Source organism: Elgaria multicarinata, chromosome 10, assembly GCF_023053635.1.
Source record: "Elgaria multicarinata webbii isolate HBS135686 ecotype San Diego chromosome 10, rElgMul1.1.pri, whole genome shotgun sequence".
NCBI lineage: Eukaryota > Metazoa > Chordata > Lepidosauria > Squamata > Anguidae > Elgaria > Elgaria multicarinata.
In genome coordinates this window covers 74,968,655-74,975,509 of record NC_086180.1, presented here as the reverse complement: position 1 = coordinate 74,975,509, position 6,855 = coordinate 74,968,655, and positions in this window count along the sequence as shown.

Genomic DNA, 6,855 nt, shown 5'->3' with positions numbered 1-6,855 from the left:
AGGAATGGGGCCCATTCCTAGAACTTGCACGTGGAAACACGGCGTTCCCTTGATTAGTGGTAAAAGTCCCCAGTGACAGTTCCTGGCATGCACTGCTATTACACAGAAGTGAATAGAATGACATCCCCAACCGCATTCTCACCACCAAGGTCTAGATGTAATGAGAAACTTTCAGAGAGCTTCGGCTATTGGGCGGTATAGAAATGCAATAAATAAATAAATACCCTAGTTATTAACAGGTACATAGAACTGCATCAGTATAGCAGATTGGAAAATAAGAAATATCAACACAAAAAATGGCACCTTATCCAAGGTCTTACTAAAAAATAAATAAAAAAAATTACATTTGAAAGCAGAACAGCCAAATCTAATAGCAATGAGCAGAGTATAATTCATTAAATTAGACATTTTTGTAAATCTCTATTTTATTTATTTATTACATTTATATACCACCCCATAGCTGAAGCTCTCTGGGCGGTTTACAAAGGTTAACAAAATCCCTAGGCTTTTAAGGAAAAACATACTGATTAAATGAACATCCAAGTGCGTTTCCCTATATAATATTTATGTCAACAAATCTAGACAAAAATATTATTTCATGCTGATTTGCATGGATATTTTGATTGTGTATGTTTGCGTACATAATTGGATGACAATTCAATGCAGATCTGTAGCACTGAGGACTAAAACAAAATAAAGCAGTGATATTATCCTGATCCAGACAGCACCAGAATCTGTACATAGTGAAATGGGGAGCCAGCTCACCTATGGCTGGAGCATCTCCTCTATGAGGGAAGGTTACAACAACTGGGATTGTTTAGCTTGGAGAAAGGAGGGTAAGGAAAGACATGACAGAAGTGTACAAGATTATGCATGGTGTGGAGAATGTGGGTAGGGAGACATTTTTCTCCCTCTCCCATAATAGTAGAAACCCTGATCATCCCCTGGAGCTGATTGGTGGGAGATTAAGGACAGATAAAAGGAAGTACTTCTTCACACAACTCATGGAATTCACTACCACAAGATGTGGTGATGGCCACCAATTTGGATGGCTTTGAAAGAGCGTTGGATAAATGCCTGAAGACTGTCAATGGCTGCTTGTCCTGATGGCTATGTGCAACCTCCAGTATCAGAGGCAGTAAGCTTATATACACTGGGGAACATAGAGGGGAGGGTGCTGTTGCACCACGTCCTGCTTGTGGTTCCCTGGTCGACAGCTGGTTGTTGGGGTGGGAGGGTGCTGTTGCACCACGTCCTGCTTGTGGTTCCCTGGTCGACAGCTGGTTGTTGGGGTGGGAGGGTGCTGTTGCACCACGTCCTGCTTGTGGTTCCCTGGTCGACAGCTGGTTGTTGGGGTGGGAGGGTGCTGTTGAACCACGTCCTGCTTGTGGTTCCCTGGTCGACAGCTGGTTGGCCTCTTTGGGAACAGAGTGCTGGACTAGATGGACCCTTGGTTTGATCCAGCAGGGCAGTTCTTATGTTATGCTGGCAGCTAGGGCTGGGATTAGGAGTGGGTGAGCTGAGTGGTCAGATTCTTACATCAGATTCACAGAAATGCTCAAAGAAAGATATATTCCTTTCATTTCATACCCATGTTAGGAATCCCATCTATAATCACTGTCTTCTTTGCTCCACAATTGAAGAAGGATGCAGACAAGCTGGAGCGTGTTCAGAGGAGGGCAACCAGGATGATCAGGGGTCTGGAAACAAAGCCCTATGAAGAGAGACTGAAAGAACTGGGCATGTTTAGCCTGGAGAAGAGAAGATTGAGGGGAGACATGATAGCACTCTTCAAATACTTAAAAGGTTGTCACACAGAGGAGGACCAGGATCTTTTCTCGATCCTCCCAGAGTGCAGGACACGGAATAATGGGCTCAAGTTAAAGGAAGCCAGATTCCAGCTGGACATCAGGAAAAACTTCCTGACTGTTAGAGCAGTACGACAATGGAATCAGTTGCCTGGTGAGGTTGTGGCCTCTCCCACACTAGAGGCCTTCAAGAGGCAGCTGGACAACCATCTGTCCAGGATGCTTTAGGGTGGATTCCTGCACTGAGCAGGAGGCTGGACTCGATGGCCTTGTAGGCCCCTTCCAACTCTGCTATTCTATGATTCTATGATTATTTTACAACTCCTCTTGATTGAACACTCATTAAATAGGGTGACCATAAGGAAAGGAGGACAGGGCTCCTGTATCTTTAACAGTTGTATAGAAAACGGAATTTCAGCTGGTGTCTTTTGTATACATGCAGCACCTGGTGAAATTCCCTCTTCATCTCAACAGTTAAAACTGCAGAGAGAAGAGAGAATTTCTCCAGATGCTGCATGCATACAAATGACACCTGCTGAAATTCCGTTTTCTATACAACTGTTAAAAATACAGGAGCCCTGTCCTCCTTTCCGTACGGTCACCCTACATTAAAGGATATTATGAGAAACATCTTGTGCAATTTATTCTATTATCTGGTTCTAAAAAATCAAATCCATCCCCACAGGAAACAGAACAATGATCAATACAACACCTCTAATAAGGCAATCCCCATGAAGTGTAGAATTATTCTTCTATGGACGTGTTGTGATAAGACTCTTGGACCTGCTGAAATGTGTCAGGCAGTTACAAATGACTAAGCACAGCTGGAAAATCCTATCACATGTTAGAATCTAGAGGGTAACCTACCAAGATTCTAAGAACTGAATTACAGCAAAAGAAATGCAGTACGAGTTTGCTATTAGTCTTTGCTCAATGTGGTGGACAGGCAAATGATAAAAGAAAGTATTGTCTTCTTTGATATATTCTCTGCTGGATTACCCTAATCAATCTGCTTATGCAATCTCCATGTAGCAATAAAAAAACATGGTAGAATAAATATTTTATATAGAGTATAATAAATGTAGCATAGTATATTGATGATATAATAAATATTTATTAAGGCGTGGTATAGTAAATATTATACCATCCCTTAATAACTGCAACCCTCTCCATAATTCTGAGTTCTAATGCCGGATCTGTGCTTGAATCAATCTGCTTTCTTTTCATCCCATCGCAGCGGCAGGTTATTACATCAAAATTTTGAACAGCAAGCTCCAGTCTGTTCTAGAATTTTCCCTACTGAGTGCACTGCTGTTCCATTTCACTATGGTTTTATTTTAAAGCAGGACAGAACTCAGTGGGAAGAGTGGGAATTAAACAGGCAGATACCTTCAGCATGTGTGCACAGATGCAACAATGGATACTAACAACCAAGCAGCGGTCATTAGGGTGATTTGTAATGGTATTTCAAAGGGATCTGGTTCCCTTTGCCAAAATTTAAACTCCTGTCACGGGTATTTCATTTTCTCTGCCCTAACTTTATTAATTGCATAGGCTGTGTTCATGAAATATTTTTGTGCGTGTGATTTGCAACACAAAAATAACAGCTAGCCTGCTTACTCTCATAGCAGTGTGCTTTGCTGGAACGTGTCATTAAGTTGATACATTTCCACACAAACAATCCATAATCTTTTCCATCCCTATCTTTCATATGTCATGAAATCCCCCAATTTCAGGATATCATGAGAGGATGGACTGACTTTTATGAAATGTATGGCTTAGGGAAACAAAGCAACTAAAGTGGTTTTCAGTCAGTATAGTTTTATAATGCAGATATGGCATCTGAATTTATGGAAGTTCTTTTTACAGGAGTGGTGGTGGGGACATTGCCTGGACACGGAGCATGTTTCCTTAAACTTCCCCAAGAATGTATCTCAAGGAGAGTAAAAATGAGACAGGGAAATTACCTACCATAAATCATTCCATTTTTTTAAATAAAAAAGCAAATAAAGAATACTCAGCATCACAAATGAATTCTGTAGCTTAGAGGATGATCTTGTTTTCCACTGCAGTGTTTGCCGTCTATATTCAGGTTGTTAGGAGCATTTCCAATTATTATTCAGGGATTGATGTGTCAACTAACATCGTCAGTCCAGAGGAAGATTTGGCAAATCTCTTGCAAGAAAGGCTTTTACAAAAAAATCACCAAAAGATCTGGTCAGCTCAGGAATGCAGAATCTCTTTCTGCCTGAGGGCCAAATATCATTTTGGTTAAGTTCTCGGTGGCCATGGGGGCATTGGCACTGCAAACCCTGAAAACCCCATAGTTTCACTCCTGTGGGGTTGTGCCTGGTAATCCCCACACCAAGGAGTAAGTGTGACCGCCCATCCCACCCTGGCTTTCCTCCCCGCCTGTTTATATATCCTGATGCTTTCAAAATTAACTGAATTGTTGCCTAGCCTGCTGTGTGGTTATGTCATTACAAGATTTAGTCAGAAGATGGCACTTGACTTAGGTGCATCTGGGTGAAGTCAGGAGTTTGCAGTAGATGTTCTGGAGGCAAAAGCTCTTGCCTACCTTTGCTCGACTGGTGGGTCCTTTAAGCTTTCCATGACAGCTGCCTAGGGTTAGTAAATGGTATTTTTTCATAGCATGTAATGGGAAAATAATAATACGTGTTTATCTTATAGTTCTAGTCAAACAATGATCCAATGCTATTATTTAATCCCCAGTTATTGTGATCATTTCAAAATCAATTAACGCTTAATTTAGGATTGATTTATCCTACCTTCCCTGATGAGGCCAACTTCTTGAACTTGTCTAAATCAGTAGCAATTCGCTGTTGATAAATAAGCTTTTTTCCTGAAATAAACCAAGCACTTGACTGAGTACACAGTCATGTGAACTATGATTTCAAATAAGTAATGATGCCGTAACTAGATACAACAGCATATCTTTGAGAGGCCGAACTCTGGACATGCTGAAAGGCACCCCATCCTGATACTGGATTTCTCAGAAACCGAAGGAAGCACTCGCACAGCCTTCACCCTTAAGAGGGATGGAGGAAGCAGGTAAGGGAAGCATTCTGTGCATGTCCAGAAACAGGCTTGACAAAGGGGGTCAAGTCCCTGGCCCAGTCCCAGCCCTTCAGTAGAGGCTCCTGATGGAGCACTTCGTGGGTGAGAAATGTGGGCTGAGGCAGTCCCAGCAGGACTTGGCAGGAGTTGTGTGTGTCTGCTGACAGCTGCTTACCTCCCCATTCCTTCCTTGGGCAGGATCTATACTACTGCTTATAACGGTTTATAATGGTTATGACAACTGTTCAGGCCCAGGACACATTACATATACCATTTTCAAACCGTTTTTAAATTGTTATTTAATTGATTATTATAGTACTTTTATTTCCAGAGAGGAGTAGAGGCACTTCTGGCATTTTTTGCTTCAGGTGCCAAAATAACTTGGCTGGCCTTGGGGTAGGGTAGGCATTTTCTGCTCCACCACAGGCAGCAGGATGTCTTTGGCCAGCCATGCTTGTTATCTACCCCTTTCTTGATTCTCTCTTCCAAAGAATCAAATTAAAGATAACAAGTGGTGTTTAAAAGCAGAAGAGGTTATAGGCCCTGTTCAGAAGACACCTTAAACCACGGTGGTTAAGCTGTTAGGTTACATTCAGAAGACACCTTAAACCAAGGCTTTAACCACAGTGACTAAGGCAAAAAGCCTGTGGTTAAAGCCATGGTTTAAGGTGTCTTCAGAACACAACCCAGCTTTCTCGCGTAACCACTGTGGTTTAAGGTGTCTTCTGAACGGTGCCATAGAGTCAATGAGAGTGAAAATTGGTCTGAACTTCTTCTCTTGACCAGAGCCCAGCTTTGTCTTTCAGTGACTTTATAACCACACACTTCTGCTTTTAAACACACCTTGTGATCCTAACCTTGCTTATCTGAAAGAAAATGCATCCCATTAAAATCAATGGAACTGACTTGCATGGAAATGGGTTTTGGAGTGGGGCTCTCAATTTTACAGATTACCTTCAGGGACCAGATGATCCAAGACTGCTTCATTTTGTAGCTCTGCAGCAGGGGCGAGCAACCTGTGGCACTCCAGATCTTTTGGCCTACAACTCCTATCAGCCCTAGCGAGCATAGCCAATGGTGAGGGTTCATGGGAGTTGCAAGACAAAACATCTGCAGAGCCACAAGTTTCCCACCCTGATGCAGAGCTAATAAGTTTAGTCCGACGTAAGTCGCACTGAATTTGTTTTGGTTCTGGATGCTCAAGAATTCTGCTGATAAAAGATTTCATGGCTATGCTGATCTAAATAAATGAATTCAGGCACTTTAAAGAATTATAGTCTTGTTTTAAAATTAAAAGGCTGGTTAGAATAATAGCAATAGCCAATAAAAGCTGCAACGGTTTAGAGTGCTGGTTAAAGTGGTTGGACTGGGACTCGGGGAATCTGGATTCCAGTCTAGTCCCCACTTGGGCAGGATCTACACTACTGCTTATAATGGTTTATAAGGGTTATGACAACTATTCAGGCCCAGGACACATTACATATACCGTTTTCATACCGTTTTAAAAGTGTTGTATCCCGCTTTGGTCATGAAGTTCACTGGGTGATTTTGGGCCAGTGAGGATAAAATGGAGAGAAGAATCATGTATGCTGCCTTGAGTTCCTTGCAAGAAAAAAAGGTAAGATATAAATGTAATAAAAATATATTACTTTTTAAATATATATATATATATATATATATATATATATATATATATATATACCAATTTAACCCTAATGTAAACAAAAGAGCAGGTATTCAGCTTTCTGCTAAGTATTTCTTCACGCAGCACATAGTTAAATTGTGGAATTCACTACCACAGGATGTAATGATGGCCACCAATTTGGATGGCTTTAAATGGGGGTGGGATCAATTCCTGGAGGCAAAGGCTATCAAAGGCTACTAGCCCTGATGGTTGTGTGCTATCTCCAGTATTCGAGGCAATAAGCTTATGTGCACCATTTGCTGGGGAATGTGGGTTGGAGGGTGC